Below are 18,504 nucleotides of genomic sequence, written 5' to 3'. Positions count from 1 at the left end.
TTGGCGATTGAGCAAACAACTCCATCAACTTCTCTTCATAAAATATATTGACCAGATACGGGATAACTCCTTTGTGTAGATTTATCACAAGTTTTACCGTATTCATTAATTTATTTGTTAAAATATTCTCTTGCTTCTATTTAGATCGCATGTGTAATGACCCTCTGTTTAAAAGGATTATTAACTATAAGTGCTAGATTGGTGGTTCAAGTAGTTGGTTTATGGTTTGCGAATTTAGAGGACTGTATTTCAGGTGTAGATTTTAGGTCAAGAATTAGACTGGTTTGCTTTAGCTGAAAACTTAAAAACAGATATTTATTAAAAATTCAAACTTTCAATTGCAAAAACATAAAATATATGAAGGCTAATCAAGTCAATGGCTGATACTAATTGCGCAAGTCTAAAAATATAAAGAGTGATACAAGAGCAGAGTGATACGTAGAGCGTGAGTAAAATATGGAATTCGAATTGTTTCTGATCTACGCAGGCTTATATATGTTTGCCTAATCAGTCAAGCAATCATTACATCCGTAGATCACAGACGATTGGGCACTGCAAAGCTTCCTAGGAAGTAAGCGAGTAAGTACAAAGAAGCAGATAACAATTATGCTAAGCAATAAAATAGCAGGTGTTAGGAAGTTGGAATAACAAATCGGCGTGTCAGGCTACCAAGAGTCCAGAAAGCTGTTTCCTAATTATATCAAAAATGGTTAAATAAAAGGGGATGAGTAGTTCCGTAAGAGGTGTATAATGCTCTTACGACAGGATACATAAATACTAATATAGAAGTTGATTAACATGATGAGTTCCTTTGTTTCACAATGACAGGTATTCATGGGCTGTGTAACTAAAGATTACAAATGCTGGGCGCTTCACACCTCCCCAGCCAATGAGTCTCTAGCTCTACATATAGCTTAGAGACCCATTCTGTCCCAGAATAGTAAAGAATAAAAAATGTATATAGGTATATATAGACAGTTAGAGTATAATAATTTGTGGTACACATTCCGTGTGGTGATGTCCGTGTAGTGTGGCTTCCATTGTCGGATAAAAAATAATTGTATAAGAATCATTGTTCGTTCTTGGTAGTTGAAGTTTAAAGTGGTAGTTTCTGGACTATTGGTAGTTTCTGGACTATTGGTAATTGACACGTCGGATTTGTCCTTCCTTTACAATAATGGTGCTGTGTCCATGCAGATCTACAATAACAGTGAAGCAGCAGAAAGTATGCAACTAATTAATATAATGTTATATTTGACCTTATAGAAGTAAACCTTATAATCCATATTTTTGCACTACCTCTGTATCAAAAACATTTTATTACTACTTCAAAACGGGGTAGGCTATCAAATAGGAATTATAAAGCTTTTACAAATCAATTCTAAATAAAGGGGTTGTCTACTCGACTCAATGAAATATAGTTCAATATAGATTATAGACTCAATAGCTTTTTTTTTTTTTTTTTTTTTATATGCCATGAGTTAAATATAAAGTTAAATTTAATGTTTCCTCCTCTCCCCCTTCAATCGCAATCTGCTGTGCAGATGTGTAGTTAGTGTTGGTTATTAATGTGACGGCATTTTGAAGTAAAGTAAATATGTGTAGAAACTCGCCAGGTGAATGAATGTGGTTATAGTCAGTGTCAATCCTCATAATTGTCGTAGAAATAGTGTTGATAGCTGTATCTTCCATGGTATAGTTGAGAGGGGGCAAATGTGGGAAGGCAACTCCTCCAAATATCTGTGTGTCTATATTTCCTAAACATAAATCATTCTAGCGCCAGCACAACAGTTCTTGTTCCTTTTATATGCGAATGGTAATCAGTGCAGCTGCAGCTCAATGGGCCTCTTGACATTGTCATTAAACTTTTAGCAGAGGAGTTGGCCATTTCTAAGTACAGGATAAAGTACCTGATTTAGGGGTTGCTTATAGAAATATCACAACCCCTGCCAAACTCCGGATGGGACTGGTATTCTGGCTACCAGCTAGCTCAGTTAGTTGAACTCCGGTGTCATATAGGAAGTATGTGTTGCGTCATAGCTTGAGCACTATCATTGTTTTTAAGCTAAAACTCAAAGCATGGTTACGAAATGCTTGAAAGGGGAGGGTACCAGAATGAGAAACAATCATCTTGCTTTTTAGGGAACTAGCTTGCGTGTCAAAGGAGGAAATTCCTGATAAGTATCAAAATAGCTAAATGGGAATACAAACAAAATTATATACTAGCCAAAATTGTGGTACTGCGCAATTCAAATTGAGAAAGTCGAATAAAATACTCCATGGATACTATAATCTCTATATCAAAATATATTTAAATGTAAAAAATAAAACTGTTGTCTTATTTCTAATACTTTCCATTAGCAACTAAAGTATCTATTGGCGAGGGCGCAGGTTGTAACTATGCCCTACAGAGGATACGGGTTCGTCACTAGCTGGTGTCTGAACTATAGTGGTAGGCCGCTTTCTAGACACATACTCTGCAGGCGTGAAATGCTCTAGGGGCGATCTAGTTTTCTTTAGTCGTTCCAGATGAGCCATGAATTCGACGCCTATGGGGTCGCCATGGGCATCCATAATTTTAACATAAGCGTTCAACCCTCGAAGGCTGGTAATAATATATGGGCCATGGAAGCACCTTGTAAACTTTTTGACCTGGCCAGGTTCGGTCCGCGGAACCCATATGTACACGGTGTCGCCTATTTTGTATTCATGTCCCTTGACATTTAAATCGTGATAAAACTTGTAAGCGTGTTGGGCCGTTTCAATATTTTCACTCGTCAAACGCCAAGCAGCTGACAAAAACTCTCGTGTTAATTCTGCCACATTTTTGTTTTCGTTATACGATCTTGGCATTGCTACTGGCATGCACAAATCAAATGGAATTTCGATTTCTCGTCCAAAATTGAGGTATGTCGGGCTAAAACCAGTGCTCGTATGAGTCGTGTTATTGTAGCTATGTACCACAAAAGGGGTGAGTTCGTCCCAGTCTGTCTGTTTATGATTTACCATTGCTGAAATCAACGAGCTATATGTTTGAAACCAACGCTCGATTAGACCATTACCAGCAGCATGGTATGGCGTGCACTCGCGCTTCTCAATGTTAAGCATTTTTGTTACTTCACTCATTAAAGAATTCGCAAATTCTGTTCCATTATCTGTTAGGAATATACTAGGAATTCCAAATGGCAAGATTACAGCAGCGATAAGCGTTTTTGCAATAGTTGCAGTCTCCTTGTTCGGTATGGGAACAGCCACTACAAACTTGGAGAAGCTGCACTGGAAGCCTAACAAGTATTTATTACCACTGGCAGTGAGTGGAAGTGGACCTAGCAAATCTCCACTCACTCTCCAAAAGGGTCTTTCACAATCAATTGGCTTTAAAGGATAAACAGGGGTGGTGTGCAAACGTTTTCGTTGGTTACACAGCACACATGCCTCGACAAATTCTTTAACAATCCTATTCATACCAAGCCAATAGTATTTTAGACTAATTCTACTCAGAGTTCTCTTGGCACCTACATGACAGCCAAACAGTCCATTGTGATAGGCCTGCATCAAATCTACCTGCATGCTTTCTGGTACGCACAAAAGGGGCCTTGCACAGTTTTCTGGCTCAAAATAAAGAGTGTTATCATGCACCGAGTAATGATTTTTGTGCATTTGTAAGTGTTTATGTTGGTTGGGATTGAGGTTTTGTGGCCGTACACCGTAATCAATCAAGTTTATGATAGCAAAGAGAAAAGGGTCGCTTGACTGATTGCTCCTAAATCGCAGTAGGTCACTGGTAGATGCATTGAAATAAAGTGCGGTAGCTCCTACGAATTCATCGCCGGATATAGTAACTCTAGACAGAGCATCTGGTACTACATGCGCTTTACCAGGTTTGTACACTATTTTGAGATTATATTCCTGCAGTTTTAGTGAATATTTCGCTAATCTCGAGTTTTTGTGGTTTGCCGTCATTAGCCATTGCAAAGGGGCATGATCAGTGACTACGGTTGTTTCATGACCTAAAATCAAGTGTCTGAAATGGTTGCAGGAGGCAATGATGGCTAATCCTTCTCGCTCAAAAGTGCTGTATTTTTGTTCAGTGTCCGTTAATGACCTACTGTAGAAAGCCACTGGGTGAATTTTCTCTTCATGATATTGGCAAAGTTGAGCACCTAACGAAAACCCTGAACTATCGGTATGTAGAAAAAATGGTAACTTGAAATCAGGAAAACGTAGTACGGGAAACTCAGTCAATTTAGTTTTTAAATACTGAAAAGCTTTTTCACAAGTGTCTGACCACTGAAATGGTGAGTCTTTCTTCAGCAGGTTTAGCAAGGGCTTAGCGTGCCTTGAGTAATCATGTATATATGCTCTGTAAAAGTTTGTCATGCCCAAAGCTCTGCGTAGTGTCTGCAAATTGTGCGGAGATGGAAAGCGATGAATTCGATCAACTAAGTTTGGCGCAGGCTTACTACCTTTGGTGTTAAAGACATAACCTAAATATTGAACTTCAGATCTCGCCCATACTGACTTTGTAGGATTAATTTTTACTCCATATTGAATAAATCTATCTAGTACATTTCCTACTCGTTTTACGTGTTCATCATAATTAGGCGGAGAGAAAATCAGCACATCGTCTAGAAAGCATTGGCATTGTATCCATAGCAAGTTACCTAGAATAACAGATATTGCACGTTGGAATACGCTAGGAGCGTTTGACATACCGAATGGTAGGCACGTATATCTCCACACATTGTTATACGTGACAAATGCAGATCGGTCACGGTCCTCCTCAGAATCTAGCTCCAACTGCCAATAAGCTTTTTGGAGATCGATTGTGGTGTAAAGTCCCTGACCGACCAACATTTCTCTTACCGAGTCTTGGTGTGGCAAGGGGTGACAGAGCTTTTTTGTATTTGCGTTTACCCCTCGATAGTCTGTGCAGAGACGCCATCCTCCATCTTTCTTTTTCACCAGCAGCACGGGCGACGCCCAGGCCGATTGATTTCCTGGCTCAATCAGCCCGGCTTTAAACATTTTAGTGATCTCAGTGTCTAAGGGTTCGCGTTGAGAAACTGGTAATCGATAAGGAGCCTTTTTAATGGGTGTTGATGAGCCTGTGTCACAAACCCTGCCCGATAAGCCTTTAATTTTTCCAAGATCATAATCATGTGTGGCAAAGGCAGCTGATTTAGTTCTCAAAAAACTCATGAATTTTTTTCTTTCGTCAGTAGTTAGCGCGGACTTGCTCAAATCTACCTTAGACACTGGATCGCCAATCACTGTAGAGGGTCTAGCTTTATCTGAATCAAAGAAATCATTGTTAACAAACACATCAGCAGGCATTTTCTCAGGTAGCTGCTCAACATTTCCAATTGGTGTGCCCTTGTAAACAGTGACATATTCATTATGAGTATTGATTACTCTGCATCTTGCCATTGCGTCAGGCTTGCTGACCGTTTTAGCTATCAGAAGGTGGTCATGTACATGTACGGGCTCAAATATGACGTCCCTAGCCAGCTTGTTGCATGGCACAGTAAAGTAGGTATCGCTCATTGGTGGAAACACCAAATCCTCGTCTAGCAAAACATTTGGTTCCACCTTTGACCTAAGCTGCTTAGCACTATCAGTAAGAGCACAAATATCTAAAGGATCTTCAACCATACGTTTCCTGTTGAACCTAAGCCGTAGGTTTCCTGAGCTGTAGTCTAGGCCGACATATCCAAATTTACTCAAGCAGTCAATTCCAATAATTAATGCATAAGGGCAGTCACTTAAAACCAGAAATGTCCCAATGGTTTCAATTCCATCTTCAAAGCGTAGTTTGGCATATGCCTGGCCTATGCCTTTTACCACATGGCCGGTCACGGACCTAATTGATCTAGAGCTACATTTCAACGTTTTATCCAAAGTTAATTGCTTACATAGCTTATGACTCATCGTGCTGATCTGAGCGCCACTGTCTATCAAAGCATTGACCTTTGTTCCATTTACGCATATCATTGTCAGTGACTTGTGCACAAGGTCAGCAGCTAACACGGCTATATCATGTATTGTGGGAGCTCTATAAATTGGTTTCCTCACAATTCGTTTACGGCTAACACGCCTAGTTCTTAGTGGGTAAGAAGGTAATGTGGTAGCAGGAAATCTGATTTGTGCTGGTGTGTTTTGTGACACCAACATCTCTTCTGCCTCAGAATTTTCACTTTCTACTGGAATTATTACAGTCTCATCCGGTATATTTTCAGACACTTTTTGATTTACAGAAACCGATATATTAGTGTTTTTAATGTCTGAGCTTGATTCGGCTTTCTCTCTCCGCATATACCTCCCTATAACACCTTTTGAGTCTGCAGAACAGTGTCTAAATCGTGCGCAAGTGATGATACATTTCCAAATCAGTGCAAAAGTAATGTAGAGGCAACACAGAAAAATCCATAACTGTTTCAAATCCAGGGAAGTCCAATTTTTCAGAAATGCAAAAGTTCCTTGATTGACAATATTTTCCGCAGCCAAATTAGCCTGCTTTTCGGGTAGAAGGTTGGAACCCGAGGAAATACCTAAATGTTTCAAAATTTGCGTCTGTTTTGCTGTTTCACCTGCCAAATCATTCAAACTGTAGCTCCTGCCATACTCCTTAAAGTCATATAAAACTAGCTCATGAATTATGCTACCATTCAAAGGAAAAGCCGTATTAGAAAAATTTAGTGAAACCAGATTTATAGAGTCTGTGGCTACTATTGGCATTAGCGTTGCATCGCGATGGTGATAGAAATAGGGCTCACCTTCGAGAACAACTGGAATCTCTACATTTAATGTGCATTCATCAATGTGTTGGTTATTATACAGGATATTAGTCAGGGTGTCCATAAACAGAGTCATGTTTTTATTTCCTAGAATAATTGACATGGGAATTCTGTCAGTACATTTATCGGAGGCAAGCACATGATAACTCGTGACTGGTTCACAAGGGTAAACAGTGATGATATTTCCAGTGAGTTTAGCGTGTATATACTGATGCCCAGTCAAGTATCTAGTTGCTAGTGTGGGTTCCCTAGTGAGAGTTGTAGTCAACAATTTTGTAGAGGTTTTCATGTACTGGCATGTTGATTTTAAAGATGAGCTAAACATGGTGCCAATATTTTCCTTTATGCGTAACTCTAATGCCTGCAATCGCGCGTTAAGCTCGGATTCAGCTACAAATCCGTCAGTCTTGTCAGAGTCAGTGTCACGTTTTTTTCTCCCATTTCGATTGACCGCTATACCTTGGTCAGACATTTGCATATCCTGACCACATTCGGCTGGTATCTCCAGTAATTGATTTTTAGAGAAGGTCAAAGCTAATTCGCCATCATCCGACAGCCATGTGTCAGCTTGAAATTTTCCCTTGTAGCTACGCTGATACACGTATTCGCAACCTTCCTGTTTATCAGCTACCCATATCAGAAATGAACCATCTTTTAAATTACAGGCACCTCGTTCATACACACAATGAGATACCACACCGACTGGGCTTTCCATCAATGACTCGCCGTGTCTCTTTAATACAGTTGTTTCAGATAAATATGCGTTTGTTGTATCAAATGAATAATCTTTGCAGCAACGAAATCCTGTGTGAAATTCAAAATCGGCAATATTTTCGGTATGAAAAACATCATCAGTCTTAGTTAATTCTCCGTAAGGGCTAGCTTTTGAATTTATCATTGCATGGCACACGTCATGATCAACCCACTGAGATTCATAGCCAGTTGTCTTGGTGTTGCTTCCACCAACAAAATTGGCATATGTCACAATCACCGTCTTTACAATTTTGCAGTGGAAAGCACTGGTACGATAGTGTACTAAATTTCTTTTGTACAAGTCAAAGTTCAGCTCATATGGTTTGTGTATAGCGCCAACATCAGGAAGTATGCAAACAGGAATTTCAGGAATTTTAAATCTGGCTATAGAGTGATCCGCTCTGCATAGCATAGGTTTCTGACCACTTGTTACGCCACATGACACAAACAATATCAAAAGTGTGAGTAGTGTTCGCGCATCAGTGATTTGGTTGTAAAATCTAGGAAATGTTCTACGCCTGTCAACAATAGGTGATTTATTGCTTATGGGGTTAGTCAGTGTGATGGCATTCTCGGAGTTAATCTGGTCACAAGTACTGTCAGTCTCAGCTGGCTCAATGTCACTTTCTATATCAAATGAGTAAATGCACAAATCATCAGAGTTGTCACTACTCTCTTCATTGGCAGAGTCAACTACTTCGACAAAAGTATTGCAATCAAATACTGCACAATTGTCTAAAGCCATACTATGGTTCGGGGGTCGTCTGGAAGGTGGTTTAGCCTGAGTAGGGCACGCTTGGCGGTCATGGCGAGGGGTCGGCCCCCTTTGATGCTGTGGGTATTGTGGTGGCAAATACGTTGGAACATCGTAGTATTGGTTTGAATTTTGCCAACCATTGCTAAAAACAGGAAAATGATCCGGTGGTTTGTGGTTTTGCCCAAATTGTTCTTGCGGCCCATGCTGGGCAGCGTTATAAGGTGACCGTGTTGCAGCACCTGTACGACGCGATGCCAAACAAAATTTCTGCAGATGTTCATTTGAACCACAAGTATAGCAACGTCTTTCCGCTGTTTGTTTCGTCATAGGGTTATTTTGACCTCTGAACCCCTTTTTAGATCTCTCAAAATTTCGGTTTTGGGGTGGCATGTCAAACCCCATAGCTTCGGCAGCTTTCTTTTTGCCATTGCCTAGTCTATTAATTGCCTGTTGACCAGTCTCTACAGAACATGCCATTTTCACTAGCTTTTCTATTGAACTTTCTGAAACGGTGAGCATGTTTTCTCTAATGCTATCACATAAATTAAGCTTAAAATGTAATGATACAAATGGGTCGGAAAGGCGTGCTCCACTATTGGCCACCACCTGCCGAAACCTCCGGTAATAATCCTTAACGGGCTCACCCGGTTTCTGGTGAGTTACCGATACCTCCAGCGCAGCTTGATCAGAGCCGCGACTAGCATCTAGTTTAGTCCTAAGTCTTATACACAGTCCACTAAACTCTATCGACTTATCATCGCTAATGATCTCGTCATAGTAAGTCTTGGGAATACCCTGTAGGTAGAATCCCAGCACAGCCGTTTTGCTGCTATTTGGCACTGAATTAAAAACACAACTTGTTTCAAATTTGCACAGAAATTCTTGCCATGTCAATTCAGTGGAATCACCATTGAAACATTTTAATGAAAATTTTAGCCAGTCTTTTGGATTTGAATTAAAAGAGTTTTCAGAAATAATTGACTTACCGTCTGCATCGTCTGCTTCATTGGATAGATCTCCTAAGGTCGGAGTTCTGGCGAGAGTTGTTTTGGCATCAGAGCCTGCGAGCATCTTCAGCTTGTTGTTGAAGGAGATCGAACTTTCCTGCACAGTGTCGCTTAGTCGAGTTACCATATCTCCAAAAGTCCTTTCAAGTCGGTTTAGAGTTTCATCGACTTCCTCACGTAATTTACCTATACTCCGCTCTTGCTGAACTAACAACTTTTCTTCCAATTCCTCAAATCTTCCATTAGTTTCTTGTTTAAATGTTTTCAAGCTATTCAAAATATCCTCAGTCGTAGGAGCAGACATGATTTTTAATACACTTGTTAGGAAAAACTTTCACAATTAAAATTGAAATTTTCTGCCAACTATCCGCTTCGCGGGACCATTGTAATGACCCTCTGTTTAAAAGGATTATTAACTATAAGTGCTAGATTGGTGGTTCAAGTAGTTGGTTTATGGTTTGCGAATTTAGAGGACTGTATTTCAGGTGTAGATTTTAGGTCAAGAATTAGACTGGTTTGCTTTAGCTGAAAACTTAAAAACAGATATTTATTAAAAATTCAAACTTTCAATTGCAAAAACATAAAATATATGAAGGCTAATCAAGTCAATGGCTGATACTAATTGCGCAAGTCTAAAAATATAAAGAGTGATACAAGAGCAGAGTGATACGTAGAGCGTGAGTAAAATATGGAATTCGAATTGTTTCTGATCTACGCAGGCTTATATATGTTTGCCTAATCAGTCAAGCAATCATTACATCCGTAGATCACAGACGATTGGGCACTGCAAAGCTTCCTAGGAAGTAAGCGAGTAAGTACAAAGAAGCAGATAACAATTATGCTAAGCAATAAAATAGCAGGTGTTAGGAAGTTGGAATAACAAATCGGCGTGTCAGGCTACCAAGAGTCCAGAAAGCTGTTTCCTAATTATATCAAAAATGGTTAAATAAAAGGGGATGAGTAGTTCCGTAAGAGGTGTATAATGCTCTTACGACAGGATACATAAATACTAATATAGAAGTTGATTAACATGATGAGTTCCTTTGTTTCACAATGACAGGTATTCATGGGCTGTGTAACTAAAGATTACAAATGCTGGGCGCTTCACACATGAGATTACTAGGTTTAAAGGGTCTGTGTGGTGCATAGCTTAAAGGTTGACTTGCAACAAAATTCACATTGCAGTTTTTTGGTATCAAAAGATTCACCATGTCTTACTCTGTTGTGTTGTAGGTGCCAAATATGTGGAAATGTATTTACAAGCTCTTAAAAGCTCAAAAATGAACAGAAAAACGCAGCCACACGAGATCGCCCTAGTTTGGATTCGTTTTCCAAAACGGCTAAAATGTGACGTATGTGTGCGAGATAGTTTATTTTTACACTTTCATGCATCCTTATTCGTCGAAGTATTTTCACAAATATACTTCACGCTTGCAATAAAAACCATGTCTATTGTTCTTACACATCTGTTTTATCGGCATCGTAATGCTGCAACTTTGAGCACTGATATCTCAAAACCTAGCATAAAAATATGTTTAATTTTTAAACTTAGCTTGAACGATTGCATATCATCCTCTGACAAACATGATGAGCCTTTTGGTCCGCTATGATGGTCAAAAAATGCTGTAGAAATTGTCCGCACCATATGGCGGGAATTGTAAGTCACATGATCAGATAATGTTAGCTTCAGTTCAAGTTTGATCTATCGCAAATAACAGACACGCTTTCTCGTATTAAACTTGTTAATTTCAATTCGTCATAATGTTTAACGCACCACATCGTGTTTGTGCAGCTGGCAAGCTGAGAAGCACCTTTTTTCTTGGCCAAGAGCAGAGAAAGACCAGACCTTCACCGGGCGTGGAGCAACTGGGTGAAGCTGGATGTGACAAACTTTATTTATTTGCCTGCTTACTCTTACCTTTGTGTTCGCCATTTCAGAGACGACATGTTTTCTAACCTGTTTGCATACTCCACATGTCATCAAAGCACGTGAGTAATTTATTTTATGAACTACTTATATTAGTAGTAATAACTCGGGTTATTTTCCGGTATTCTCCTAATACTACTGTATTAATCTATATTTAATATTACAATATTATTGTCGTTTAATTGTAATATGATATTATTAGTATTTTATCTTTTTAATTACGTGTATTATTCTTATTATAATAACAAAACTAACTCATACTGCATATCTATCTGTAAAACGTAATATATTAATCTATAATTGATAAAATAATGTTATGAGTTTTACGATTTAATTCGCCAAATTTCTTAACCCCACTCACTTATAGATATGTTATATAAAATAGTTATTGTCATTTTCTGGTATCATCGTTAATAGCATATTAGTATTATTAGATGATTATTATTAGTATTAGATGATGAAGAGTTTGTGCCAACCACTAAAGACTGGGAAGAGTTTGAGCGCTATGTTGGCCAGCGTCAAACACTCTCCAATTACATGTAAAATAGAGCTGAACTTAACCAAACTTGACAAAATGTAAAGAATATCCATAGAGTTATTACTCACATTTTTATGTTTACAATATCATGGATTCTGATAAGGTTTTGTAAAATCTGTGTCATGATTGCATGGCTATATATTTATTCTTTTTCTGAAACGATGTTGTACAAATCTTATTGCAAGTCAACTATTGTGTTGTGATTTCAGACCCAAATCCTTCAAAGAGGAGAAAATAATAGTAAGCGTGACAGCACTCCAGCGACTATTTCACTGTCACGCCTGCGCCCTCCTCTACTCATTCACGATGGTGCGAGAAGGCGGATGGTTAGAGTTCAAGGTTACATGTGCCTCCTGTCACCAATCGTACACTTGGGAAACAACTGCCAGGGTGAACAGAGCTCACGTCATCAACCCCCTGCTGGCAGCTGCATCACTCTTTTCTGGCGGATGCCTTACGCAGAACATCCGTTTTCTGTCGCTCCTGAACATCGCGATACCAAGCCACAGCGTTTGTCTCTACCAACAAAGAGAATACTTACATGGTGTGAGTGTTAATATTTACCCATAAACTTGGAAGATGTGAGTAAAAGCTAGGCACACTAATTGAATAACGACATTTAGAAACAATTTTTTTCTTGAAATGAAAATATGTCATCCTTCAACCGAAATATATTGTAATTTAAAATTCTGATTCTTCATCATAACATACCACAAAAAGGGGGAAGAGGATTCTACATTCTTAGACTAATGATAATGATACAAATTAATCTTGTATAATGAAGTTTTACAATATTTTACAGTGTATTGCTGAGCAGTACACCCTGCATAACGAGGGATTGATGGCAGCAATCGATTGGAAGCTTGATTTGGCAGGCGATGGTAGATGTGATAGTCCGGGGCATTGCGCACTATACGGGGCCTACACTATGATGGATCAGAGCTGCGGTTTAATAGTCAGCAACCATCTTGTCAAGGTAAAACTTTGACAGTTTTTACTTCACAGCCTGACAAAAACCCAAATTTTTAGTAGTTATCAATACATAAACATGAAGTTGCTGATCTAGCTAAATAATTCATTCAAATAATGTGAAAGTGATTGTTGGTTGTAACTTTTTTTACTTTGCAGTCAACGGAGACCACCAGGTCTAACGCCATGGAACTGGAAAGCTTTAAGCGATGCCAGTCCGATCTAATTTCTCACGGCCTGAGAGTGAGGTCTATTACAACGGATGTTGTTACAAAGTTTGTGTGCATACCGCAAGCTTGTGTTTTGGCTTATGTCGCAAATTCGTCGCGGTGAGCGACGGCTTCTACCTGCCTGCTTGGTGTCTAAGATTCGGGCTCTTTTCCCACCAACTGATGATGAAAAAGAGTTTGCAGACTTGCAAACAAGATTTGCGGCATAAACCAAAACACAAGATTGCGGTATGCACACAACCTTTTCCGAGCATTTAGCGATGGCTCTCCAAATGGGAATAGATTATCTACCAAAACAATTATTGAAAAACAATAATTGCTGATCATCAAAATAATCTCGATCTTTATATAATAAAATCATAAAACTAATACACTCTCTACTGTAGTAAGTGTACAAGCCAAATATAACAATTCTCTTTGTGTTCCACGAGTTCAGAATATGTGTGTTCAACAGATGCATTAAATGTGTAACACAAGAATTGTAGATAATGCTTGACACATTAGCATAGCTTGGGTGTTGTTGGCATTAAATGAAAATCCAACTCACTATGATATCGCAGGTAATTATTCCACCCCAACTCAAGGGGTGCAGGCGCCACAAGTTCGTCCACACCAGGATGCATACACAGGCATTCATGCTCCCGCAGTCATGGAGACGATGCGCAAACTCAGCATCATGGCAGCACAAACATTCAGGAAGAGATGGCATGTCTTGACAGCGCTTGCAGACACACCATTCTGTAGCCGGTGGTATTAGCTCCTAAAGAAATGAACAGATATGTCTATGCAACCATAGCTAATACATCAGGTCGATGTTATCCAACAGTATATCAGTGCAGCACTAGATTTAAATATTAAAATTGTTAATGTTGTCATTCGAGAAAAATCTGTAATTATTTTTTCGCATTATGAAGCGATAATTCTCATCATTAAAATCATATATACATGTATATAATAATATTCGTTCTAGCACTCTCTAGCTAAAACTATTACTACTAGCTAGCTTGGCACATAAGAGCTGGCTAGTGGTGGTGCTTACTTGCTGGGAGGTTTGATTCTGTTGAGGATCTTCTTCAGATAGAGCGTCAGGTTCGAAACGCCAGGGTCTTAACTTTTCAGAATTTGACATTTTTTATCATCGCAACTCGGACATGTACACGTATGTTGAATTGTCGGACGAAATGGCCAAGCTAAAACTGTAAAGTAGCGAGGATCTATATTTGATACGGGGTTTTAGGTAAAACCCAAAGTGTTTGTCATAAACTATTGCTACGATAAGTTTTATATTGAGCTTTTTATTGGCCTTTCAATTCACGCGAGAACATCACGTGACAAGACAATAACCAAACTCCGCGGATACGTCATCGAAATCAAGAGATTCCAATCTACGGCGGCTTTTCGTTTTTGAGCTTTTAAGAGCTTGTAATCACATTTCCATATATTTTGCACCTACAACACAACAGAGTAAGACATGGCGAATCTTTTGATACCAAATAACTGTAATGTGAATTTTGTTGCAATTCAACTTTTAACCAACCATAGGATGCAAACCAATGTACTGATAGAAGAAAAAAGTCTACGATTTTGTTGTTTGCATTTGTTTTAATAATTCTGTTGCCTCTTTACCATGAACCCATGTAAAAAAGAGTATTTTAAGGACAAGTAATATACTAGTAACATAAGTGATAACTAATATACTGCTAATATAAATGACAAGTAATATACTAGTAATATAAATGAAAAGTAATATGAGAGTTCAGTCACTAGATGATAATGATGCTGAAATTGGTGTTGAAGAATCAGTAGTCGTTAATAAAGCCAAGTCAACATCTTACATTATTCTCCTGTGGTAAGTAGCTGCAAGGTCAAAATGGTACTCATTATTCAACTGTAGATAGGACAAATGACAGTTTTAGTCATCTCTCAGCTTTTGTGCTTTACACTTTCAAGTTATAATACTGATACAATATCAACACAAGAAGTAGATAACAGAAAAGACAATTCCCTTTTTCACAACACACTACTCTTCTACCATTGATACTGTAGGCGTGCTTTTGCCGGATATCTGTTGATCTGACATACAACAGATGTCTGAATGAATGAATGTCTGAATGAATGAATAGCCACTAAATTCTCAGTCTTGACTATCTACTCAATGGTTGTTGGATCATTAATAGTCCAACCATCTGGCTGTTTTTGCTTCTAAAGCTGATAGTTACTTGATAATATTAGCCAGACTATTTGAGACTATTGCTTATGACAGCTTACTTGCCCTCAAGTGTTCATCTTGGAATCTGCACTTGTCGCTCTAATACTTATAGACTCATTTGATAATTCTAATTGTTTCTGTCTACTTCCAACTTCTTTATTTCTTTTTTAACTTTGGCTTCAATTATTGAGCTTCACCATTTCCTACCAAGTCATATATCTACATACGGGTATATATTTCTCAAAATATGTCTGTTTTCGGCATGTCCAGATATAGCTATTAAAATTTTGGATATAAAATTTTACATTAAGCTGGACTTGAGCTCACAAAGATCACGATCACAAATTGATAATTTAACGCTTTATCCACGAGACCACGGATGCTCATACAATTGCTCACTCTTTATACATAGCGTATACATCGTTTTCCGTTTTCACACCAAAATGGCGTATTAATTACAACTCTATGAACTCTTTTAGCTCTATGAAACGCGATGCTTTTTGTCCTTGCCATATTAGGGCTAATTTGTTTTCGGTAAAAAAAATATCAACAATAGGCTCTCTCGAAATTAAAATTTGTCGATTCATTTCTATTAACTTCATGAAACAGGATGCTTTTTGCGTTTTTGTGAACTTCTATTTTTAGGTTTTCGTCAGGTTCAATTGCTAAATTACGGTAAAGGTTAATACTTTTCACAGGAACAATTGTATTATCTCGAGTAGGAAGGCCTCTAGATTCTCTCACCATTTGGTCAGACAAAGACACTACAGTATCTCATTTTTACATATTGTTGTACCAGTATCGTCGAATTCAGAGTTTTGATGGATAACTGCTGGTGGAGCAGTAACTTTTTTATACACACTTCTATGCAAGAATTTTTATTATTAATTCAACATAATCAGGATTTTTATTTTGTTTTTTCAGTTCGTATTAATTGTATCATTACCAAATCATATTTTATTGTAATCGTAGCTAAACAGACTTAATTTAGCTATTACTTGCTAATTATTTCACTTTTATATCTAAACCCTTTTATAGTTGTTTTATTTTTTTATTAATTTGACCTGCACAAAATATTTTCCTCATGATATACACTGTAAAGTTTAAAAGTTACAGTTGTTTGACAAAGTTTGAAAACCTTTACAGTTGTTTTTATTTTCTCTCTTAATTTATTTCAAATACAGTGCACCCTCAAGATACGCTGTTGATTCGTTCCAAGGCTGGCATCGTATGGCGAAAAAATCGTATGTCGGGGTATAAAAACCATTGTAATTATACAATGAGAAAAAAAAGATAAAAATCGTTCAAAATTTTATAAAAATGCTGTACATATTGAAAATTATTAACAAAATAGTATGTTAACTTTAGAAGCTATAGCTACCTACAGTTGCTGCATTGTATTAAGTGCACCTAGTGATTATAATCTGCAATACTGTAAAATTGTAATCTGTGTACCAAATGCAGATCGTACAGTAAGAAGTTCTTACCTTCAAAAGGTACGCATAACATAAACTTTGAATTCACTTCAAATAAGTTTAGCTTGCCAAAATCACCCTTAAAACCAAGTTTTAGTATGTATTTTGAACTATTTTAATGAATTTCAACTTTTTATCAGAAAATTTTATCCTTCATAAGTTTCTGTCTTCACTTTCATTATAAAATTTAGCATGGCTGGTTGAAACCTTTTTCAACCAGAATTCAATTAGAAAGGCCGAGCGATGCATTTATCGAAAGCGGCCTCTCACACACCTGACCGTTTAATGGCTACCGAAAAGAAAGATGAAATTTTATTTACAGGATGAGTATACCTTTGGAGTAACGTGACTTTAGCTGGTACATCTAACAAATAAAGCAGAGAGGAGGCAAAAATGTATCAATGATAATTATATTGCTGTACACTTGAAGATTAATTTAATACGGAATGAAATGGAATTTTTAGCAGGCTAAAGAAAGTTGTCTAGTCCTGTCCAATTTTTCTTCTGGTTTAAAAGAAAAAAATGCTGGTGCAATGCAGAAAACTTCTAGCTAACTCACGCTTGTAGAAGAATCCAGAGAAGGTGCTACAATAGTTTTTCTTGTATGAAATGTGCACAAGAATCAATGTAACTATAAGTACAACGTTTGTACGTATTTATACCCTAAATGACAGGACTTTAACAAGTTTCAGAAAGTAATTTGAATGCGTCAACTATCTTGAGTAGCTAGTTATATAAGTGACATACATACGATGAACTGTATTCACGTAGGAGATAGCAAGCCCACCTTGCAAAGACATGGTCAAACAAGAAACGAAAACATAAAATCAAAAGGAAACAAATAAAATGGATATAAGATAAAAAACATGCCACACAAGAAATAAATAATATAAATTATAAAGGTATTTTTTAATGCACCAGTTTACATCAGTAAATTAAACACTTGAAATATTTCTGCCAATGTGGGGTTTTCTGTATCTTCTACTTCCTCGCCCTTACTAAATGGTTGCTCCTTTTGAATGCTGATCGCGTGCATGGCCTTCTAACTCCTTCAAATCTTCAGTCGTAAGCTCCTTGTGCTTGCTTTAATGGAGTTCTTGCTCTAATAATAATTGCAAATGCTGATTGGTTGCGATCATATTCCTTGACAATGTTAATAATATGGTTGCCTTCTTATTATTTACGACATTCAACTTTGTTGACATAGAAATCATTTTTCCTTCGTTTTGTAACGTTTGTATCGGTCTCAGATTCCATAGCTAACGAATTAAATGTAGATACTTGTAGTTATATACGTATGCTGACTTGAAAGTTTATAGTAAAGTATATTATAACGCTACAAATGAATATTTGCTGTCGCTTGTGTATTTTACTCAAATTTTTCCGCGCGGAATGCTGACATGAGAAAAGTCGATCATCGTGTCTTTTCTAAACTTTCTGAAAAATTTTTCGGCAAACCAAATTTTGGTGTTTTTTTATTTTGACGTGCGTTATGAGCACACCGACCGCCAAATTTTAACTCGGGCAAAACTTTATTCAAAATCGTATGGTGAATTAAATTTCGTATAGCGATGTGAAGATCTCACAACTTCGTAAGGTAAAAAAATCATATATCAGGGTAATCGTATCTCGAAGGTGCACTGTACACAAAACACTTTTCTCATGATATATAGTTAGAAAGTTAAAATGGCAAATGTTGTTATATGTTAAATACAAATAAATTTTCTGTTCAAAGACTTTTTTTATTACAAATGTTATATTTTAAATACAAATCAAATTTCTGAGCAAACATCTTTTATTACCGGTATCGTCATATTCTAAGTTTTGATGTATAGCTTCTGG

This window comes from Watersipora subatra, chromosome 2 (assembly GCF_963576615.1).
Source record: "Watersipora subatra chromosome 2, tzWatSuba1.1, whole genome shotgun sequence".
In the NCBI taxonomy this organism is placed as follows: Eukaryota; Metazoa; Bryozoa; class Gymnolaemata; order Cheilostomatida; family Watersiporidae; genus Watersipora; species Watersipora subatra.
This window is presented reverse-complemented; position numbering follows the sequence as displayed.